This window comes from Alligator sinensis, unplaced genomic scaffold (assembly GCF_000455745.1).
Source record: "Alligator sinensis unplaced genomic scaffold, ASM45574v1 scaffold118_1, whole genome shotgun sequence".
In the NCBI taxonomy this organism is placed as follows: Eukaryota; Metazoa; Chordata; order Crocodylia; family Alligatoridae; genus Alligator; species Alligator sinensis.
In genome coordinates, this window is record NW_005841850.1 from 2,855,399 (window position 1) to 2,879,247 (window position 23,849).

Consider the following 23,849-nt stretch of genomic DNA (forward strand, 5'->3'; position numbering starts at 1 on the left):
CTCCGGCTCGCCTGGACTTCGGACCCCGCGGCGCGGCGCGGGGACAGGCGGAGAGCGGCCCCGACGGGCCGGGCGGGGAGGAGAGCCCGGCCCGCTGCCCCCTGCGCCACTCCGCCCCTCGCACACGTGTGGGTGCCCCGGCCCCGTGCGTGCGTCCAGCTGCACCGGGCGCACAGCTAGCTCTACCCCAGGCACGCATCGAGGTGCCCTGAGCATTCAGCGTCTGCACACTCTGCCGGATATATACACTTCGGGCACACATTGAGGTGCGCTGTGCATGCAGCTATATGTACCCCATGTGTACATCTAGGTGGCCTGGGCATGCCACCATATATACTCCATGCACACAGCTCGGTGCCGCATGGATGCTGCCATATACCCCCCCATGCACACATCTAGATGCCCTGGGCACACCACCATATATGCCTCGTACTCACATCTGGGCACGCCACCTTGTACACGCAAATGAGTGCTCCAAACACACAGCCATATACACCGCATGCATGCATCTGGGTACCCCATGGATGCTGCCATATACACCCCGTGCATGCATCTGGGTGTCCCGTGCACACAGCCATATATACCCCAGGCACACATCTAGGTGCCCTGGGCATGCAGCTATATATGCTCCATGCATCCTGCCATATACACCTTGTGCACACATCTAGGAGCTCTGTGCATGCAGCTATATACACCCCATGCACACATGTAGGTGGCTCCAGGCACACAGCCATGTATACCCCATGCATATATCTAGGTACCCAGGGGATGCCACTATATATACTCCATGCACACATCTAAGTGCCATATATCCCTGTGCACACATCTAGGTGCCCTGGGCAAGCTGCCATACACACCCCATTCACATATCTGGGTGCTCTGTACACACATATGACTGCCTCAGGCACACAGCCAGATATACCCCAGGCACGCATCTAGGTGCCCTGGGCATGCAGCTATGTATGTCTCGTGCACACCCTGGGCACATATACACCCCATGCACACATGTAGGTGCTCTAGACATGCCACCATATATACCCCGTGCACACATCTAGGCAATCCACCATATATATTCCATGCAACTATCTAGGCGCCCAGGGCACACTGCCATATATATAACTCATGCACACATCTAGGTGCCCCATGGATGCCGCCATATACCCCCCAGGCACACATCTAGGTGCCCTGGGTACAGTGCCCTATACACCCCATACACACATCTAAGTGCCTTGTGCACTCATGCACAAGGAGTGCGTTGCTCTGGATCTTGTGAATTGCTCCTTCACTTTCCAGGGCTAAAGCATCTGTCCCTCCCCCCATGGCTGCGCCCCGGGAAAGCCAACTCCTGCTGGTCTTGGGGGCCCTTGGACCAGTCCCCACTTCCCCCCTCCTCCATGAGAACCAGCGTGATGCCAAGAGCGATCCCTCTGCTCCCATCTCCCCCCAGCGCTACCCCCACTCCTGTCTAGATAACCTGGTTCCTGCCTCCTCGCCCTGAGAGCTGCAGGCTGCTCCTCCCAAGAAGGGGAAGGGTCCCATCAAGCATCCCCCACTATCTCCTACCCGGTGTCAGGGGACCAGGACTGAGCCCTGGCAGGCACAAGCTGCCTTAGCCCTGGGGGGTTCCTGGCGGTCCCTGGTTCCAAGCCCACAGCTCCTTTCCCCTAAGGCAACCAAAAGCAACGAGAGGAGAGCTTATCCTCTCCCAGCCTGGGGAACAGGGGCAGGCTGGTCCCAAGCTGGAGACTACACCTGGCATTTTCCAAGGCAGATCTCAGAGCCTGGCACCATTTCCAATTCTGCCTGTCAAAACCCCATTTTAACAAGGGGAAGAGGATCTCTTGACCAATTAAAGGCATCTAAGGGAGAGAGGACCTGGTTTAACCTCCTGGAGGATAGGAATGCCCATGGCTAGAGAAGAGCCCTGAGACCAATCTCAGCAGCTTTGAAGGGTCAGAACAAGTCGATACCAAAGGGCAAGAAGGGCCTTCTATACATTCTGCCTCTCAGTAGCTTCAATAGGAGTGGGAGCGAGGGGGAAAGCAGAGACAAGCTACCCAAGAGAGGCATGTGTGCATTTGTGAGAGAGATCAAGACCTGAGACCCACATCATTTTAAATCAAGAATGACAAAATATGCAGAGAGATGGATGCACAAACACACACAACAGCTGAAGAGAGGCTGTGGGCTTCAGCTAGGGAAGGCGGACGGTGCTGCTTAAATGTCTGGCCAAGATTTTCAAAGGTGATGAGCAATTTTCAGAGGCCTAGTTCAAGGTACCTTAAAATAGGTCTGATTTTCAGAGGACTAGGGTGCAGAACGTTTTGAAGGAGATAAGAGAGTCTCATCCAAGTAGGTCACTTTGGGGACGAGCACAAGACCCAAGGGCAGATCTTTAAAAAGTTTTCAAGACGTAAAAGTGCTGCCTTGTGGGATTTCATATAGCCCCAAGGTGCCTCTGGAAAGCTACTGGATATCAATTTGCACCTTAACACCATTGTTAACCCAACCCCCCTTCCCCCCCAACGCACACACACACTAAATCAGTCCCACTTAAGAACTGCTTGAAGTGGTCCCACAGAACCCTGTCTCCAGGGGAGACTTTCACCCAAAGTGAACGGGAACGGGGCATTCTGGAGCAACTCATTTTATGCTGAAGAAGCATGCCAGCTTTTTGTGCAGATGGGACTTCCAGAGGTTTTAATGAAGCAAGCCCCAGCTGGGAATCCGTTCAGAGTGGAGAAGAACTGGAAAGGAAACCAGGAAGGCAGGGCACACCCCCACACTCAGATATGGCAAAGGGGAGCGAGGGAGGGAATGTGGGGGGACAAGTGTTTTTGTGGCAGGGTCACCCAAGGGTGAGGGACAACACCCTGGTGAGAATTAATACTGGACCTGCAGTGTGGACCCACACCTCCAGTGTGGCAAGCCCCCAACTGTGGCAGCATTCATACTTCAAGTGCTCCTGAGCAGAGCAGCACTCGTGGGGTGATGGCTACACCAATGATAGTTATTTGTGTCGTTAGCTAGAACAGAAGGTGCCCCGGCAGTGCTGGTAGACACAGGGCTGACTTCAGCTGCTCCGTGGCTTTTGAAAAAGCAGATCAAAGTGGAGTGGGGGAAAGGCTGAAAGATTTCCCACGACCCTTCAGTCAAGTCTGGAGAGAATCATCTTGAAATCATAATCCCATACAGCCTGAACGTTAACAGAAAGCAAGTATGAAGTTCAGGGGTGTAGGTTGTAGCCGTGTTGGTCTAAGGACATGGGCAGACAAGGTTCTTTGGGTAAATCCGATATCTTTTCTTAGACCGACTCAAATAGTTGGAAAAATTCTTCTTAGCAAACTTTCGGGCACAAACCTTGTCTGCAGTATTAAGTTCATGCATATAGATGCCCACAGACAGAACAGTGTGAATCAGGGACCTGCAGCTACAAGAGAAGAATTATGGCCATTGGCTTTTAAATGGCAGCTCTTACTTATTTATACAGTGGTAGCACCTAGGATCCTCCAGCACGGACTCATCCCCATTGTACTATTTGTAGAATCGTAGGATCATAGAAAATGAGGGTTGGAAGGGGCCTCAGGTCACATCTAGTCCAACCCCCTGTTCAAAGCAGGACCAGCCCCAACTAGGTCATTCCAGCCAAGACCTTGTCTAATCATCGAAAAACCTAGTCCATGAACATTTCATAAACTACAGACTCTGTTGCCCTTAGCAAGGGCGTAACGTGCTCTCACACCGTGGGGCACACTGACAGTGTCCCGTCTCTGATGCTGCTCTTTAGAGAGGGTTGAGCTATGACTGAACATGTACATTCACATAAAGACATGATGTCCTTCATGCTATGTTCTGAATCTGTCCTATGTCCGCAGCCTTTAGAGAGGTCTGTGCTTAGTCATGTGAAAAGATGCATCTCTCTGCCAGCCTTGTTTGTGAGGCCCTTTAAGTAAGAACAAGGGCAGCATAACATCTGTTTGTTTGCAATGAGATAAAGCAGCACAGTTTGCTTCCAGGCTCTTGTCTTCCCACAAACATACCATTGCCATCTATGGACTCACACCCCATGGCCTGCCCAAGTCGGAGCGTGCAGCAGCTCACATGCAACATACTCATCTGAGCCAGATTCACGACTGCCGTGATCAAATAGTGAGGGCATGCCAGGCCAGAGCCTGGTCACAGGCAGGCAAAGCTGCTGAAGAGGGGCTGGAGTGCAGGGAACAGTGCAGCGCGCCCGCCTCGACTTAGATTCATGCCTGCATGGTGGCACCTGAATTTGCAGGGCTCCCAGAGCTGCATCTGGATCTGCTCCGTTAACAGCCCCCTGGGCATATCCTTCCTGCTACTCCTTCTCCCAGCCCTTCTGAACACCATTGTGGATCGTGGCCATTGCTCCGTAGCCATCAGACACAGCATGGGAACTGATCCAAAACATCCATTGTCTTATGTTCTTTTTTAGTGGGTCCATAATGCATCCTGGCCTCATCGAATGTTATTCCCACACTGCTGCAGCCTCCAGCATCATTCAGGATCCGGCACCATATTCAAATAAAAGTTGGATAGAAATCAGCTATAAAGTTCTTACACTTTTCCAAGCACTGACTTTGTAGCTGGTTGGCCCTTCTTGTAGCTGGGTGGGTATTTTTATGATGTGACAATTACTTTGCATGTGTGACCAGTCTAAATTTATTGTGCAATTAACCCATTAATTGTGTGATATATGTAAGGTGTGGCAGGATCCAACCCAAACCCTTGCAGTGGGCAGAACTGTTTCTTCACTGGGTTTGGGGGGAATCTGATGCTGAAAGATACTCATCACTGCTTAGGAAGTGCTCAGCACAAGGTCCCGTCCAACCTTCAAATGTCTCCTGGAAACTCATTTCTGCTGTGAGATCTGTCCTAGGAATTACCCATAGACTCTCTGAGGGATTTTTAGTATCTCAACTTGAAGGCAGGTTTCTTAGAGGATACATTACAGACTAGGCATGCAGAGGACTTGGGCTCTCTTCCCCACTTTCTCACGGGTTCATTGGGTGAACATGGACAAGTCACTTCCCCTCTTTCTGCCACCTGTAAAAGGGGCTAAGGACATTCACCTTCTTTCTACAAAGCCGGTTGACATCCACCAATGATAAAAAAATCACTATGCAAAGGTAAGAGGCAGGGAATTTTTGAGGCGACATCTTTGATTGGATCAACTGCATGGCTGGGATAAAGTTAGACAAGCTTTCGAAGGCAAGTCATTTTTCGTCAGGTCTGAGTTTCACGGCTACAACATCCCTCCAACATGGCACAAAGATGAGGCATTACTTACTCCTTAGGTTAAAGCACTGAGTAGATCTACCACCATGTGCAATGCATGCGTCTGGACTGAGCAACTATGTGTTCATAGTGCTCTCATCCTCACCACATCCTCACACTACCCTGTCCTCACTGGGCCCACGCTCTTTGGTGCAGTGCTGATCAACACCTCTGTGCTGCACCTACTAGGCCCCCAGTGAAAAGGGAGGCAAGCTGCTCTGTGTCTGGGGTAATAACTTCCCCATGACACTTTAGAAAGGGCTGGACTTGTCCCACTGGTGCCTTGGTCCAAAGTACCATAACCCTGGAGAAAGGCAAAAAGAGTCTTTCAGCACTACCTTTGGGCTGATGCGCTGAACCTCGGGCTGATATTGTTAACTGCAAAAGGAAGAGCAGGTCGGCAGGCTGTTGTTTTAAAAGAGCGACCATTTGAAAGCTAGCGAAGGGGTGAGCTTTGACTTGGCCTTTGTACAGGCTTCATGGCATTGCATTATAATAATGTTCTGTCACAGTCAGTAACCCGGACCTTGGCCTGTTTCCACACGTTTGGAGCCATCCAGCTAATTAAGTGGATATTGTTTTCTGGTCCATGTCTCTTACCCTATTGCTGTTCTCCCCCTTTATGCCCCTCACTTAGCAGCGGTGTCAGAAGCAATATTGCGATTGGCCTTTTCCCATCGTTGTCCTACACGCCCCATTAATTCTTCTCAGCAGAAGATCATGGTCATTATGTTATGGAAAAGCTGATGGGCTCCTCAGAGGCCAGAGGAATGTACAGTTTCCCAGAAGATCCGGCCTCAGGAAATCTCTTTGCAGGAGGCGGGAGGTGAAGTATGCCATTGCACCAGGGCAGTAGGAGATGCACTAGGGATGGCACCTATGAAATGCTGGCTCTCTTCTGCACTCACCCAGATTTTAAATAAGAGCATCTTGCTAATGGGAGCTAAAGGCCAGAACTCCTCTTCTCCAGAGCAGTGGTTGATAGCTAGATCTCTTCTCTTTGCCTGATGATTATGCAGTCACCCCATTTAAATGAGCTTCATAATCCCTTCTCCTCTCCATGGAGAGGTCCTATAAAGTGCTCAGCAAGGCTGGTGTCATTTGATCCTATTGCTCAGAATAGATACTGGAGTGACTGACACCTCCTGCCCTGTTGCTGCTACATCTGTCCTGGGGGTAGTCACCAGAGCTGCCAGTCTGGTACCTCCCACCAGTACAGATAAGCCAACACCAAGGCAGAACACAGCCAGCTGGTTTCACTTTAGCTGGGTTGAGAGCCTTCTTGCTCAGTCGCTTCCAGCAGCTCACGAAAGGCAGCTGATCCTGCTCACATCAAGCTTCCAGGAGCTGAATTCAGGGTTTGAAATTCCCCAGCCTCATAATAAACATTGCCTCATAGTCATGCTAGAAAGTCCCCCACTGGACAGGATCCTGGAACAAACATCACTTCACTCTGGAATAGTTATTCTGCTACAAACATGCCAGAGAATTTCTTCATGCAAACCAGTCCTTAGCTGTGAACTGGGTAAACCTCACCGTGACATGAGGCCACTGAATCCCTCTGATCCAACTCTTCCACCCAGGTACCATGGAAGAGAACCTGTGGGCAGGAATCAGAAGAGAAAACACAGCTGGCGACCAACACCCGTGGTAAAAGAGTGAGCACGAGGAAATGGAGGGAAGGTCTCCCCAACCACCTCATCTTCTAGTTCACTAGCTGAGTGTCATATGCAGCATCTTCATTGTGTATGGTAAAACCATTAGGCAAACTGACCACGGCATTGACTCAAGAGGATAAGCAACGCCTGCTCAGCCAGTGGAAGAAGCCCAGTATCCCTGCTCATCTCAGTAATTTGTGTCCATCCTTGGGACATCACCACCAACCAACATAGGATTCCTGCGGGTCAGGGCTGAAAATACAGAGCTGGCTGGGCAAACCTTGCCCTTGGTATCAGTCTCAGACTAAACGTCCATTTACTAATCAATCGACGTTGCTCTCGTTCCAGTTAGCATCCGTCGGACATTTCTCTTGCGCACGGGAGGGGGTAGGTGAGGGAGTGGGACATGCATGAGGTGGTCACGCTGGTTGAGCACACGGAACAACACCCCCTGGAACAAGAGGGCACGGGAAACTGCCGAGGCGCAATTCGGGACTTACTGTCCCCAGAGCATGCTGGGATTGAACTCATTTCCTGCTCACGAGGGTTAGGTCACCGCAAGTCGGTTTCTGAGGCTGGACTACACTTCCTGGAGGTGGAAACATGGGACGAGGCAGCGGCTGCCTCACAGCTGCTCTCCAAGGAGCCTGGAAAGGCTCTTTCTCCGGGGCAGCACCTACCTTGGACTCGGCAACAGGGCTGTTGTCGGCTCCTGCCAAAGTGGGGGAACTTTTGCAGTGAATACGCTTATAAAAAATTCATAAGGGTCTATTTTTACAATTTCATTTAACGCTTCAGTGAATACAGACACGTCGAGCTCTGACCTTTCGGTCAGTGGGCGCGGTAGTTCCCACAAAACGAGGCCATTAAAGCCCACTGGGGGTGGGGTTTCCCCCCTCCTTTTTCTCCTCACGCTGATTTTCACCTTCCCTGCACACCTCCGCCTCCCCCACCCACCACGTGACGTAATGTTTTGAAACCTTCTCCCGTCTCCGCCTTTATTAAATATGACCTGCGTTTGATCCCAGTGCTCAGGCGAAAGGAAGCTGTGGTTTAAGAAAGGATCAGACATGAAAGGGAGAGCTGGCCATTTTTTGCTCAGTGCTCAGTCAACAGGTAGTAGAGGGAGTGGTTCGCACATGCATTAGGGACGTTTTAATCCTAATATTTACAGTCACAAGTGCAGGTGATGTAGAGGTGCGAGAGGTGGGAAGAGCCTACAGGGGACAATGGAACAAATGGGGCTTTCACGGACCCCGGGGCAGCAGCGATGGCTGGCATTTTGTCTCAGGAGGCAAATGGACTCCCCCCTGCTATTCTTGGAAGGGAATAAGGGTTCTCAGACCCGCCACCCCTAGCTAAGGGCAATGGAAAGGGAGACAGCAAGGAGCTTAGTCCTTGTCCTGAGCAGGCTGGGAGAGGATCTCGACTGGCCACTTCTTTTAATAGGTCACAAATGGCTTTTATGTAAATCTTGTGTGTCAAACTTTTGCTTTTCACATTAAAGCCAGGACCAGGGTTATTGTACTTGCTTGAAATGCCAGAATGAGAATAACAACCACAAATCAAAGCAGTTTGTAGTTACGGCATCAGGTAGGGAGCAAAGGGCCTGCTTGAAGAACTTGTCCGCAGCTGGAAGATGTCTGTGGGCGGCACTAAATGTCTTTCCGGCTCGCAGCAGGAGCACTGTGAAATCCTGCCTTTGGAAGGATGTTCTTTTGTAGAAAGGGGCAGAATGTACTTCTACATGTGTGTTGGGGGCAGATGTTCAAAGCGTGGTCTCACGTACGTGCATGTGCCTGTGACACAGCACATGCTATTTGCATGCACCGATTGGTGAGCTGGAGGAGGTTATGCTCATTGCCTCTTCTGCAATGCCTGGTGTATCGGTTGCAAACAAGCACGGAGAAGCACGTGCATGGCGCTTGCATGCACAGAGACAGGGGAGCACGAGTAGGGAACCTCTTTGAAAAAAAATGCAATGCAAGTGGAAGCGCTCTCCTCTCCAACGTGGCTTTCCAGCTCTGTAGGATACCCCACTTAGCTAAGAAAGGGATCAGCATTAGACAGTACCATGGTCCTAGCCGGGGAGAGATGAGTTACTCCTTCTCCCCCTGCTAGCAAACTGCTTTACAACATAAGCTGCCTTTCTGTTCTCTGATGAGGGAACAGCCCTTTCAGACACATTTTCTCCTAGCCTGAGTTACTCCCTTATGGATCCTCTCTGGTAGAACAGTGGCCTTTTTGCAGGTTAGCTACTTCACTTTGGAAGCCATGAACTAAACCCGGTGGAAGTGTCAAATACCAGCATTACAGGTTATGTCAGAGCCCAGCGGAGGCTCCTTATGCCTGAAGAAGGGTGACTCCACCCGAAAGCCTGCTATGAACGTTTTTCCAAATACTCAGTTGGTCTAATAAAAGATATCACATCCACTCAAAGAACCTTGCCTGCCTCCGTTTACTTGACACCACTGAGATCATTTAAGAAAGACATGGTGATGAACTATTCTTAGTGTCCACAGGGACAGGACAGGGAGTAAGAGTCTTGAATTGCCACAAGGAAAGCTTGAATATTAGGAAGAACTTTCTCATCGTGAGGGTGGCTCAGCACTGGAACTTCGAGGGATGTTAGTCTCCAGCACTGGAAATGTTCAAGTGCAGGTCAGCCAGCCACTTGTCTGGAATGGCTTCGATGGGGTTGACCTTGTCCAGGGGACTGGACTCGAAAGCCACATTCCTTCCACCCCTATTTTTCTAGAGTACCACAATGTTGGGCTCGTAAACAAAAAGTGAGACTACTGAACAATGAAAGAAGAACTCCCAGTGCTCATACACTAGCAGCTCAGTCCAGCAGTAGATGGGTGGTGGGGAGAAAAGTGAAAGCAAAGGGGACATTTTAAAATTCTTTTGAATATCAGAGCTTAGCTTACAGATATATAAAAAACGAAGAAAATACCCAAGTGTTGGGCTTGAACTGCCTGATGCTGTCATCATTGAATACATGCATCCCGGATTTGGGTTTCCTATTCTGGTTAATGTTAGACTTCAGCCTTGCAGTGAAACTGGCTCCATTCAAACCCTACTATATCCAGCGTTAAGATCCTCATGATGTACCTTTCAAGTCGCAGGTGTGGAACAATCCTTACGAGATCAAAAGATTCCAGTGTCATTTTTACTTCCCATGCGCTAAACCCATTTTTGGCCATGAGATAAGCAGGTGCCAGAGTTTAACTCAATTCACAGTTAAGCAGGATCTGGCAAAGAGCTTCTAAGAAAAGGAGTGGGGAAAATTGCCCTAAGAGTTACAGTCAAAGTATTGGACTGCAGTGGTCTCCTTCAAGGCCCAATAGTCTATGGGAAGAGGAACAGGCTCTTGCCCTTTCACCAGGGAGGAGATAGGAGTCAGAGATCAGAGGTGGAAGAGTTTGCCGTAGCTAACATTCATTGCTCCACTGGTGAGACACGCTCAGAGCTGAAAACTGAACTTAGCAACATATTTTTCGTCCTTCCTCTGTGATGTTCCACATGTCTAATCCCTCCAATTTTCTCACTTTGGCTAGGTGGAATATGTTTGTGGGGGAAAGAGGCATTTCAGAGAACAAATATCAGGTAGGTGGGTGGGCAGACATCAGGATTCCTCCTTCCTTCCAAGCTTTGCAGGTTTTCATTAGACAGTGAGTGTTAGCTCTAGAAGTGATGGAAGGCTAGGATGTGATGGGCCACATTTTCTACATTGTCCACCACACTTGCAAAATACACTTTGCAGGAGACAGTGTACATGTGTGAGAATAGAGAGAGAGAGAACCTCACCTAGAGGCCGTTTGGGGGCAGTCTCGATGTTTGGCCCTAAGTATTTACTAGAGAGCGGGTTGCAGGTGGAAGCCTGCTGTTTCTGTGCACACTTGGGGAGGGGAGGGAGTGGAAAGGTTGGGCGGATTTGTGAAAGGAGGACACCCAGCAGCATGACTGTCACTCAGATAATTAATGCTTCTTTCTTACACTTGGCAAATAACCGGAGACTCTCTTTGTCTAGAGATAAATAGCCTCTTTGAAGTTTTCCTTTCTCAAAAAGCAAAGCAAAGAAACACTTTCATGATCCAGCCTCAACCCCCTGTCATTTGCAAAGGCTTTAGCATGCCTGTGTGAGGGGTTTATAATAACCACATATTTCATTGATGGAAGGTCTGATCTGCCTCCTTATGTGTACAGAATGGGGCACTAGTCCATGCTTGGGCCTCTACGCACAGCTATAGTAGAAGTAACTGATACGCTCAATGGAGGTCCACCACTGTACAATGAGTGGTGTGGCTGGAAGAGGAGAAGCGAGAGGAGAACTGGGTCTTAAGGCTATAACTGAAGGCTTTACATTGGTTCCACTGCTAACATGCTCCAAGTTGTTTTCTTCTATTGACTGGGGAAAAAAGGGGGATTCTTAAGATAGTCATGTCATTTGGGATGCAATTCTGTGAGCAAGTTCAAGGATTTACACAGACAGGGATTAAGGGAACAAATTGAACTCCTTACTCAAACTCAAGTCTCATGCCAGTCCTAATATGGTTTGAGGAAAGCTTCTGGAAGTGGGCTCCCTGGAGAAGTCATCAGGTCTGCACGATTGAGATCAGTGAGTGTAAAAGAAGAATGCAGGAAATTAAGTTGCCAGAAACTAGGGAACAATGTTGGGGTGGCTGCAGGCATGGAGCTTTCCAAATGGGAAAGTCAAAGGTGGGTCAAAGGAGGGATGGAGCTGTGGAACTCAATGCTGCAGGAAGTCCAGGAAGGTGAAGAACTTAGCATGATCCAAAAGGAGAGAAGATCTTCCTTATAGCTGACAAGAGTACCCCAAGCTATCAGAACTTCTAAGAGGGCTTGTTTCAGGGCATTAGCCAGGCTCTAATAATTAAAGATCTAGGTAAGACCAAGGGGAAAGGGCAGTTTATTACTTCACATCTACCTTTTTGTACCTTTTCCTGAAGCATATAGTTCCGTGTTGGAGACAATACTATACTATATGGATTGCTATGACTGGCAATTCCTGATACCTACCTCTGCCACTGCTACTTTCTAGGAAAGCTGGTATTTTCCAGACTGATTACTTGCCATACAGCCAAATATAAATTGGAATTGATTTCTGCAGCCCTAGTCTCTAAGCTATTAAAGCCTTGAGACCATCACTCACATCAGTGTCAAGGTCAGGGCAGTTTTAACATTCTCACCTCCCAAGGAACACCTGAGTGTTCCCAGACAAGGATGAGGCACAAACTGACCTTTCTTCGTCATTATAAAGCACGAGTGCCTGGACCTGGGTTTCTCTCGTCTTCGTACCATGTTCTTTACTGTATTTTGTCCCCTGCAGAAGGACAAAAATCACCAGTCCAAAGAAAGGTGCTAGCTCAGAAGTCAGGCCATTATTCCTTTGGAAGAGAAAAGGGAGAGTTCAAGAGAAAAAAACATCTAAGTAATAAATCTATATATATTAGATATATATATATATATATATATATGTATAGATGGGGAGCAGAAAGGCATAAAAGTGCAAGACCCAGGCTCCTGTACTGACCTTTGTAAGAGGAACCTTAACCTTGTTAAGAGTAGCTGCCAATATAACTGAGGGCTGGAAGAACTTTTCATCTGCCAGAATAAGTTACTAAGGTCACTGCTGTCAAGGAAACCCAAGGGAGTTAGTTGCCGACAACCCGATCCCATGGGATCCACATACCTAAAGCCCTTGGGCATCTCTGAAAGGCCCATTCTTAATTACTATACTCAGCCCCTTGAAAATCCCAGCCTGAGTTTTCAGTACACATGTACTTAACTAATGCGGTGAAACAAGTTCTGCTAGATAATAAAAAAAGACATTCAAAACAGCAGGAGTTATGGACCTTCTTGAGAGCCATGCAAATGAAATCAGCGTTCTCACCTAGCTTCACTGGGTTGGAAACATCACGGCAAACAATGCTATCGCCGAAAAACATCACAGCGGAAAGAACACCACAACACCTCCCAGAACCCAAAACAGGGGAGCACGTGAGATGACACCTCCGAGCAGACTCTTAGAGCAGAGGGGAATTGTGATGGCCTACTGGTCAGAAGTGTTTGTGGAAGGAAATCTCCTTGTTTTCAGTCAAGGTGATCTCAGCCACGCAGGGCATGGCACCTACCCCCACTAGTGCACAGAGAAACACCTACTTTGCCTCCATATGCTTTCCTCTATTGCCACAGCATGCCAAAGTGCTCACCCAGTTCCAGGCTGGCTCTGCTAAGCCCATCTTTATTTTATGTGCAGGAAGTGTCTAATGGCTGTGAGCAGCAGACAGTGTTATGGCAACCTTCATTCTGAACCACCGTAGGCGATGCAATGAAATGCAGATGAGGCGATTACTGGAAGAACTTTTTTAAAGGCCCAGTGAATGTCGTCAGATATGCATAAGGAAGGACCCTTCTGAACGACTTCTTCCTATGCTCGCTCTTGGTGTACTGCAAAACACAGCCTAGAAATGATTCTGAGCTCACCTGTCCTGTCCTTGACCAGGCCCCAGGTAGGCTTCAACCATGCAGCTGTGTTTAAAACCTTGACCTTCCCTTTCAGTGAGTAGGTGTAGCTTAAAACGTGACCACGCCACCAAGGCTGAAGATTATCAACAGCATCATGGTCAATCGCAGTGCTTGGAGAAGGGAGGATGGACCGACACTTTTCCTTCCCCAATGGAGTTGTTGCTTTCAACTCCATGCAGCTGGTATGGCACGAGCAGTAGTGATAAGCACCTCAGGAGCATGCTTAACATCAATGCAAGGTGGATACATTGAGGTGGGGAGAGGAAGAAGGGGAGAGTCACACAACAGGCATGAAAAATTCCAAGACTGCGTGTGAGAAACGGTCTGCAGATTGGACAAAAGGCATCAAATGCAGGTTCCTTGACCTGATATGACTGAAGGGGCTCATCTGTACTGGGAGAACACTGAAATGCTCCAAGCAGGGGGAGCATCCTGTACACACATAGCAAGAAGACACAGTCCCTCCTAGACTGTGCAGGCTAAGCCAGCAGAGACTGCCTGTCCAACAGGTGTGAACACCTAAGCTGGAAAAGCCCTCCAGAGACATCACTGGGGGGCTGTATTTTGTCTTGCTAGTGGGAGAGGGATTGTTCAGGCTGTAGAAGAAATGCTGAAGCTTGGGTGAACGGTACCAGGACAGGACACCCCCCACTCCAGCCCCCCTGCCCTCTACAGGCAGCTCGGCCGAGCCATGTCAGGCAGACCTCATGACCACACTGGACTTTGCCTGCGTAAAGCCTGGCTGGCTTTCACCATGGCTGAGCACAGACCCACTCTGAGATTCCTTCCCCTGCCTTTCCCACAAGCAACAGGGTCACGGCATCAATCCAGCTGTGACCCCTTCCAAGAGAGATGCTCATGAAGCACTGCGGGCTTCCCACAGGGACACCCCCCGCCCCACCCAGGAGCACAGAGACAAATTGGAAGTGGGATCCACTTTCTCCAGCAAATTTCCTGCCGTCGCGGAGAGAACTCAATCTGCAGGGAGGCACTCTCCCAGAACCCAGCCGGGCGCGAGGCACCGTGCCACCGGCCAGGAGGGAGGGAGGGGATGGAGGAGGTGGGAGTGGGTATTTGTTGGCAGAGGCCTGGGGCCCTGAAACTAAAAGGGTCTCCACCAGGCCATTTAGAGAGACACAGAGAGAGAAGGAGCAAATGGGCAAAAATCAAAAGAAAATTGCCCGAGTCAATGGCCTGGAACAACAGTCGGCCTCAGCCACTGCAGTGTGACTTTGATTCCCCTATCATAACCCTGAATTAAAAATTCAGGCAATTACCTGCATGGCTTCCCTCTGATTAGGCTGGGCCTCGAGCTCATTAATGCAGCGGCACAGAGGAAAGCCATTAGGGCCTGCGAGCTGGAATGTTTCTCTGAGAACAAGTTCCGCTTGAGGAAGGAGCCCAGCACAAGTTAAATTTCACACATTTCTGAGCGGGGAGTCACAGGAGGCCCAGACACCACCCCGCTCCCAAGCCTGGCCGCGCTCCCTCAAAGCTGCCTTTGTTTCTGGCGCCTCCCTCGGGGACTTGCAGCTTGCCGACGGGGGACAGAGCAATTCTGCCTCCCTGCTCCGGCGAAGCACTGGCTGCCCGCGCCAATGGGAGGACCCAGCACGCACCCACAATTTGCTGGCCTGAGTTGGTTTAAGTGATGATCGCCAACGGAGTCAGCAGGAGCTCCACCAAGCCATTGCACCCAGCCCTGGCGGGATGGCCGTGGCAGGGAGATGGACTCAGAGCTGTCCACTTGCTGTGGATGCTTTAGGAGTGGTGTCAGAAAGGCTTAATAGCCCCAGGACCTGTGGAAGTCATGCACCGAGGGGACCACTCCCAAGCCAGGAGTGAGCCCCAGAGTCAACCCAACCATAAAGCCAGCACACAGATCAAGGAGCGCAGAAAGAAGGGACTTTGGAGAAGATGGGACAAGGAGAGTGGCCCTAAAGCCTCCTGGGGTGGGTGGCTGTACGAGGATCCATCAGTTAAGGATGTGCTCTCACCTCAGCCCTGCTGGGACTAGGCCAGGCTGGACCAGGGAAGACCAGGTCTGTTCCAAACGTCATTTGAAACAGGGATGCATCATAAGGGAGATGCTTTTCCTGGCACTGAACCTGTTTTAGCCCATGGGTCCCAAAATGCTTTGCAAGACAAAGCTCATGCACAAACTACAGGCAAGGGTTGCATTCTCCTTCATGGAAATGCAGCTGCCGCAAGGGTGGAACCGGGTCGAGTTGGAGGCATAAAATACCACATCCACTTCAAAGTCCAGGGGTGGTTTTAGGGAAGTAGAATAGAATGGCCCATGCCAGAACATAGCCAAGATAGCAAAGACAGCATTCTTCCTCTTACAGAGTGTGCCAGAGTGGCTTCAGCGACCAGAAGTCATCAGGAACCAGGATCTTTGACTCATCAGAAACACGGCATGGCCTTCACAAACCTTTGTGTTATTAGCTATTGACTCATAGGGAAGGGTAGAGAGAACCATTTGGCATCACCTCCTGCAGTACCTGGATGTTCAAACAGGTCTTCCACCTCAGTATTTACCTAGCCCAGCCCTGCTTAGCATGTGAGACCAGACAGAGCCACAGAGAGCAAAGCGGCAATGACGCAGCAAATGGCTAGCCTGTACACAGTCTTATACCAGCCCTGTGCGGACCAGGCCTGCATTCAAGCAAGATGTGGCAAGTTGACTCATAGGGAAGGGTAGATAAAAATAGGCCTATTTTTATGGGGAATTCAAATTTGACCATTTCCGTCCCTCAAAACATTTACGTGCTTTTCTCCAGCACAGACACAATCAGGAACAGAAACAGAAACAGCTGGGCTGCCGATCAAACGGCAGCGCCCACCTCTCCAGCAGTGCCGTTACTGCCTTTGGATTCATATACAAGCAACTTCTAAGCTCCCTCCATATTCCCCACTCATAAAAGACAGAGGCTCCTATTGTCTTGCCGCTTGAACTTGCTACTGGGCAGAACTCACCTTTGTCCAACCACCATGCCATCAAGGAAATCCGCTTTACTAACAACATGTCTAGACTGAAAGGCCAGACCCACCTGGCGTACTGCATGCCATCCAAATCCCCCCAGCAAATCAGATAACCTGCAGCCCCTGGGCTGGGAGACAAGCTAGCACGCAGAGTTGGGCACCTGCCATCACCAACAAACTGTGACCACACAGACACCGTGGGGAGAGGAACCAACCAACCGTTAGCGTGCGTCTCAATCAATACCTCTCCCACAGCCCAGCTTTCTTTCCTCATTGGGCCACATTTGCAAGAGAGCCCATGGAGGTGCTCATGGAGGGGCTGAATTTTCTGCACAGGTCCATAACCAGGGGCCACGTGCTTTGGAAAAGACTGGCTGCTGGCGTCACAAAGGTGGCTGCCATGCCCTGAGCGACGCAGCAGGGAAATCCAGCCCCAAGAGCAGGAGCTGAATGCTCAGACACTTGCCTCAAAGTGCTTTTGGACCATGGCATCTCCACTTCCCCTCCCCAAAATCTCTAGATATTATTATTCCCTCACCCCTGCTGGAAGTGAAAGATGGAGCCGCTGGCACTGAAATCCCTGCAATAAACACATCAGTGGCCTTAGGACAAACAGTGGACTTGGAGACCCCTCTTTCCATTACAATCATGTTCTTGGCAGTGGGAGCTCACTCACAGCCCACCTGGCTGACATTATTTGGTGCTCCTGTGGCTTATGAGCTCTCTGGTGCTTTTTATTTTTATTTTGGTGCACTGAGGCTCCATGTTGTTGGGGCTGGTTGGTACTGCTGGGGATTTTGCTGTTTTCAAAATGGCTCTGTCAAATTGCCCTTTTCAAAATGGCTACTTCTCTTTTACCCCAGTCCCATCACCCAGATAGTTTCTTCCCTGCCCGACGGCAAGCAGTATACGCTCAGGACCTGTTGCCCAGAGTCCCCTGAGGATAAGCAAGCAAGTTAACAGGCTTGCTCCTGACATGAATCTCTCATGATGCTTTCACTGCCCTCCTCATCTTAGTGTCTGAGCACCCTTATCACACCCCTGCGGGGTAGGAAGCCATTACCCCTGTTTCACAGATGGGAAACAAGCACAGAGAGGCCGTGACAAGAGCCAGGACTTGAACTCTGATCTTTTAAGCCCCAGTCCAGTAGCTAAACCCCTGGATCGTCCTGATTTAGGCCATTACAGACCTCAGCTTTCAAAGAGAAGTGGTGAGTGGAAATGCCCAGCTACACCAATAGCCCAGGGCACTGTGGACCTGCTCTGTTAGCTCCCTGCTTGGCTTCCTCACAGGACCCGAGTGCCTATGCTTGTGCCAAGCAGAGCCCCTCATGGCACCTTGCAGCCCTTTGGAAATAGAAGGGAGCTCCAGAGTCACGTCTCTGACCCAAAACACCTGCACTGGGCTCTGCTCTGAGAAATTACCTCCAAGTCGGGGGGTTGCCCCAGAAGAAGGCTCTTGCACGGGGCATCAAGAAACCCCCAAGTCCTAACCCTGGCTCTGCTGGTTGTCCTTGCCCGCTCACATCATCCCAAGCTCAGCATCCCAGGAGGTGGACCAGGAATGGTACAGGCATCAGGCATCCTGTGAGGAGTAGCTTGGGAATCCCTTTGCAGTACTTTGCATGTGCAAAGCATGCCAGACTATTCATTATATGAATGGGGAAGGATCCCCAGGGAGTGGAGGCTCTTCTAGGCTTCCTCCTCCTGACTCTATACCTGGCCACATATCCCAGCCACCCAGGACCACAGTCACCTTCTACCCAAGACATCTCCTTCCTTCAAAGTCACCCACCCCATGCTGCTCTTTCATGGAGCTGATGAGTCTCTGAAGACATTGCTGAGAGTGGAGCAGGATTACTCCTGTGGCCAGAAAATAGTACATGGACACACTCCCAACACGTATCATCATCTCATTTACAAAGGTGGGGAGGAAAAAATGAGATAAGGAGGCTACAGTACTTGCCCATGGTCACAGCAGCAGAGTCACTCACATTCAAAGCAATCTGAATGCACTACATTCCCTCCGCAGCAACGCTCTGGGGTCTTCCTGTGGATAGGGCAGACTCCTGGGGACTCAGCAGCCCCTCGCTGGGCCCTGCCTCAGCTGCTATACTTGGTGAGCTCGGCACAGCTTTGTACAGGCACTAGGGGAGGGAGCCGGTCTCATCCCAGAAGCACATCATGCACGTGCAGTTGCCTCCTCCACGCTGGGGAGCTGGGGCTCTGTTGCCCTTCAGTAAATCAACAGGCAGGCTCTAAAAGCTGCTGAGAGAGATCATGACAATGGTTTGTAGAGAGGGACAGAGGGAAGAGGGGCAGGAAGGATCCCTGATTTAGTGATCCTGGGGTCCTACAGCCTCCTCAGATCCATCTCACCCCTGCTCTGAAGCCCTAAGTGCAGGGCAGGAGCCCTGTCCAGGGGCATGAGGCATGCTAGCACACAAGGCCATCGTATGTGGTCTGGGCCAAGCCTTGTTCTCATTTACACTAGTGAAGCCCCCCTAGCGTCATACTGGCGTAACTGGGTCACGGCACAGTCCTATGGGTGTCAGTGGGACTTTTGCTGCTGCTTTCCGTAAAGGCAAGGATCAAATTATCAGAGTTTGGTGTGCTCCTCTAACGTGCCAGTCCCCATCCATTTATATTCAGGGTCCAGTGTGTCACTGTTCTCCACCTTGTGCATCACTTACACCTGCGCTATGTTAACAAGTATTTATTACCAGCATTTGTGTTGTAATAGTGCCCAAAAGCCCATATCACAAGACAGACAGGAGCATGCCAGAAGTTGTTCACACACACAGGAAGGCCTGGTCATCTCCCTGCAACACACGAGCAAAGTCATTTAAGACAAGACGCAAGCAAGCATGGCACTCAATGGGTTGTGTGTGTGTATACATGTATGCTCAGACAGATGGCTGGAAATCATCAAGTGGTCATTTTGGAGGTTTTAACCCATCTGTATAAAGCAAGCCAGCTCCTCTGCTCAACTTGGCCATCAGAGGATGGTTGCTTTCTTGTGGGGTGTCAAAGCAGAAGGGATGTGAAGGAGATCCTTGTGCACTGGCATAAGTGACTTTTAAGCTAGAAGGCAGTGATTTCCCTGAACATCACCGTGACGCTGAGTTACTCTAAGGCCATCAGCTCTCCTTCCTAACACTGTCAAAAGATACTGCTCAGTGAGTCATTGCCAAAGAAGACCAAGTTCCAGTGACTTTGCTTCCTTTTGGGCGATTAACCAGGATGATGCTGGTGTCACCTACAAGATAAAGGCTCTCAGAGAGGAACTGGGCCCAGTTGCTTTACTGGGGAGAGAATCAGAGTGGTTGAGGGGAAAGCAGCAGTGTTATCTTTCTAAGAGGGAATAGGCTTCATGACCAGACCTGACCCAAAACCTACTGACAACAGTGAAAAAGCGCCCGAGAATTTGGGTGGCTCTTGACTCATAGATCTGCAGGCCGAGCCCCTGATCTTTCGCCTGGAGGGTGAAGTGCATGAGCTGTACGTGGGCACTGGGATCCAGACCCAACTGCGGGGAGTACTCCATCTGTTCCCAGCTGTCACAATACTGATCTGCAGTCATTTTCCTTTCTTCTGCCTTGATCCCCAGCCAGTGGAAAGAGAACAGGCGGCTTTGGGTTTGTATTGCTCACTTGCACTTGACTCACTGCTGTTTCCCTGAAAGTGGTTTAGTTGATCTTTAACTCTGATGTCACTCAGATGGCTCCCAGGAGCCACGAATGGTTACACAAGGGTTGTGATGGTGACTGGCTAGGTCAGCAACATGCCAGGAGCCTCAGGGCTGTACAAGATTTGCAGAGAGGTCCGTGTCCCTCCTGAAACCCAGGATTAGTGACCAGATGGATGGTAGATCCTTGGACCTGTGTCTTCTGAGGCAGAGGAATGAAATGGCTTGTACCTTGGGTTTTCCCTATCAATAAACTTGCTCTGGAGTGGCTGAGCTTTCCAAAAATACTCCATCTTGTAAGATCTCCATCCCACTGACAACAACCTTATTAGTGGCGAGAAGCCCAACCAAGATCAGTGCATGAGGATGCTGGACACAGACTGCTCCAAAAAAGCTTGCAGTCTAAACAGAAGAGATGGAAGGAGAGTGAGTATCTCACAGCTACACCGGGTCTTCCTCCACCTCTGTTCATTCAACATTGCAAAATTCAATGGAGAGAGGGAGACACAAGATGGTTTCTCCCATCCTCCCTTTATTAAGGATTTACCTTAAAAAAACAACAACCACCCTCTAACATCAAATTTCACACTCGTCCACAAGCTGACATTTCACACGGTGCACGCTGGGGTCTAGATGAAACCCTCCATCGTTTGTAAAGCAGCTCTTTAAAGGGACTTGCTAAAGGAGGGCAGGTGGGAAGGGTGCCTGTAGCCCCTTTCTTTGCCCCAGTCCCAGGTGTAAAGAAGGCCCTGAGGGGAACAAAAAAAAAAAAAAAAGCATCAGCAACTCTGTCTGGGCTCAGCACAGCTCTCCCTCAGGTATGTGCAGTACAATGCAGCCTTGATCCTCCTTCAGAATACAGCAGTCATCGATGTTTGCTTCCTGTCATGCTGATATGATGTAGGGGAGCGGAAAGTTGGAACTCCGCTGCCAGCGCGGAGGGTGGGGTCTCCTGTCACCGACTGGCCCCGTGTGTCCCAGCAAGGGGTCCCTTGTTGACCAAGCCAGAGTCCACTCCAGCACCCTCCCACCACAGGGCAATGGGAAAGCCCTTCTCCTTCTGATACCATGGCTCCTCAAACATCAACGTCCCAACAGTTTCCTTTCTCCCAGTGTCCTGTGGAGGCGGGTGGGATGGTAAGTCAAATCCATGGCCCCATCCTTGCAGCGATGTATTGTCAAGATGTTTGCAAAGCAGCAAGAAAAAAGAAGGGGGGAGTGGGAGGAAAATGTACTCCAAAAGAAGAGCACTTTGAAACGGAGGGTTTGAGTCCCAGCTGGTGTAGCTCCACTGGGATGTCAGTGGAGACGCACCAGGTCTCACCAGCCAGCCTAGAGTGTCCTCCACTTTGAGCCCAGCAAGATGGGAAGTCTTATGGGAGGGTAACACGGATGGGCATAGCAGAATCACTGTCAGAGAGACTGAGCTTATACCCACGCTAATGCCCTGACAACCACATGCTTATGGACGTGGCGCTGTCCCACCAGAATGGCTCCCAGATGCTGAAGGTGCCATCTGTGGTAAGCAGCATCAGGCCATGAGAACAGGTAACTCCATTTGACAACACTATACCTAGCAGCCTTCTGGGTCTGCAAGTGCCATGCACACAGTCTGGTAGGAAGCCCCGTCAAACCCCTGAAAACAAGCTCTGTTGTGGGGGGGCAGCAGGTTGCATTTTTAGCAGAGGACATGGCCTGCATTGCTTCGTGGCTGGGCAGGACACAAGGATATCTTATCCTCCTAGCTGTCACTGCTGTGCAATAGTCCATGTCTAGATGAGAAAAAACAAGTGGGATAAAGTGAGTCTGCACTAGGAGGGCTTGAAAGCTGCGCCATCTCGTGGCAACATGCCCAACCAGCACAGACTGCCAGTCACGCAGCAGGCAAGGGCTGTGCTGGCCAGCTCGGCTGGATTGTGGCTTTCTGAGATCCCAGTCTTGAGGGTCTGCCGCGATTGTGAAGTGGATTTGGCAAACACTGAGCAGCTGCATTACTATAAAGTCCACCTATGTGGGCACATCGAATGACCATCCCTGGAGCCTTGCTCATAGGCCAGGGGTGCATTTCCCACAGTCTGCTCACTCTGCCAGTTTTATTCTTCAGCATCAGCTTTAAAGATGAGCTCCTGTCCGATCGGCACTCTGCAGGTGTCCCATGCATTGTGTCCAGCCCACCACACTGTCCCCAGGAGCTACCGGTGCACAGAGGTGATTGAGACTAGCGTGAGCAAAGTGCAGGGAGCTCCCTATAAGGGTCAGAAGGATGGAAGAGACTGATGCATAGGGGCATATGTGAAGTCATCAGTGTGTGAATTAGTATGATTATCTCGTGTCTACATGGGATTAATGTTTCTGGAAACGTGGAGTCCTGAAGGATTTGTGCACACACCCCTTTGAGTGTCCTGTGCGATACACTGACAGCAGTTTTGAACCTACCAGTCCCTAGATAGGGATTCAACTGCCCAAATGCCCACATCCAGGCACAGCCAGCCTCAGTTTTGACAGCAGTGAGCTCCCTAGAGAACTTCTGAGTTAAAAGCACAGCCTCTGAAGCTAGAATTATGGGAGAAACCACCATTTGCTGGCAGCTATAATAGGCTGTTATCCAATCATGTGAATAGGCTACAAGAGAGGGAAGCAACAACAGAGGAGACAGGCAGAGTATGCACAAGACAAGCCCCATGACCATATTAGCTAACGTTTGCTCAGGCCAACTGGGGCTTTATCGCGCTCTCTATGATTGTAGGAAGGAGTTTTCCAAAACCTGCTGCAAAACACGGGTAATAAGTCAAAAGGCCGCAGAGACTTAGGGGTAGAGTATGAGTATTGCTGCAAGCTATGCACTAGCATCAGAGGATGGAAGATCCACCAGACTGTGTTCATGCCAACCGCACAACTTCTCAGCCATCTTCCAGCCCCATCGCTTCATTCATCCCGTGCTGTTCTGCATCCATTGGACACACTCAGCGGTGCGTTTATGGGCATCTTTTTGTTTCCTGACAACGCCAAGGAGCTTTTGTCCATCAAGGGAAGATGGAAGCAGCGTGGCAATAGCTTCCTAGTGAGCTTGTCTTTCAGTCCCATTTATTTGGTCACATACTTTACTTATCAATGTGAAGGGGCTCAGACCAGATAAATTAGCCTGACGGTTTTACGTGGGGGTCATTGAAATTCCTTAGGGCCATTACCTGGGATTATGTGCACTCATTATTAGATGTTTTTCCATCATGTTCCTTCCCATGGCGGATTAGGTGTCTTGGTGGGTGTTGAGGCCTTCCTGGTTTTGACGAAAGGAAGGACGCTCCTCAGTAGGAAGAACATGAGAGGACACCAATACTCCTCTCAGCCTGGGGAAAGTCAGGAGGAAATCCATGGAGGTTCACAGTGCTGTGCTAGGGCAGAACTGGTGTGAAAAGGAGAATATTCAGGCCAAGAATATCCAGCTGCTAAAATTCCCTCCATCCAGCAAGGAGCCTGTGACCAAAGGTTGTAGCCTGGTTCTGATTATGTGAGCTTTTCCACGGGATAAAGCATGGAGGGAAAATCCAGATTCCTTTTGGGGTTACACACACGTGCATGCACACGCACAAGGTACAGCTTAAGCTCATGACTTTGCTACATTCACCCTTATGCATGATCTACTTTCCAGAACTTTAAAAGCAAAA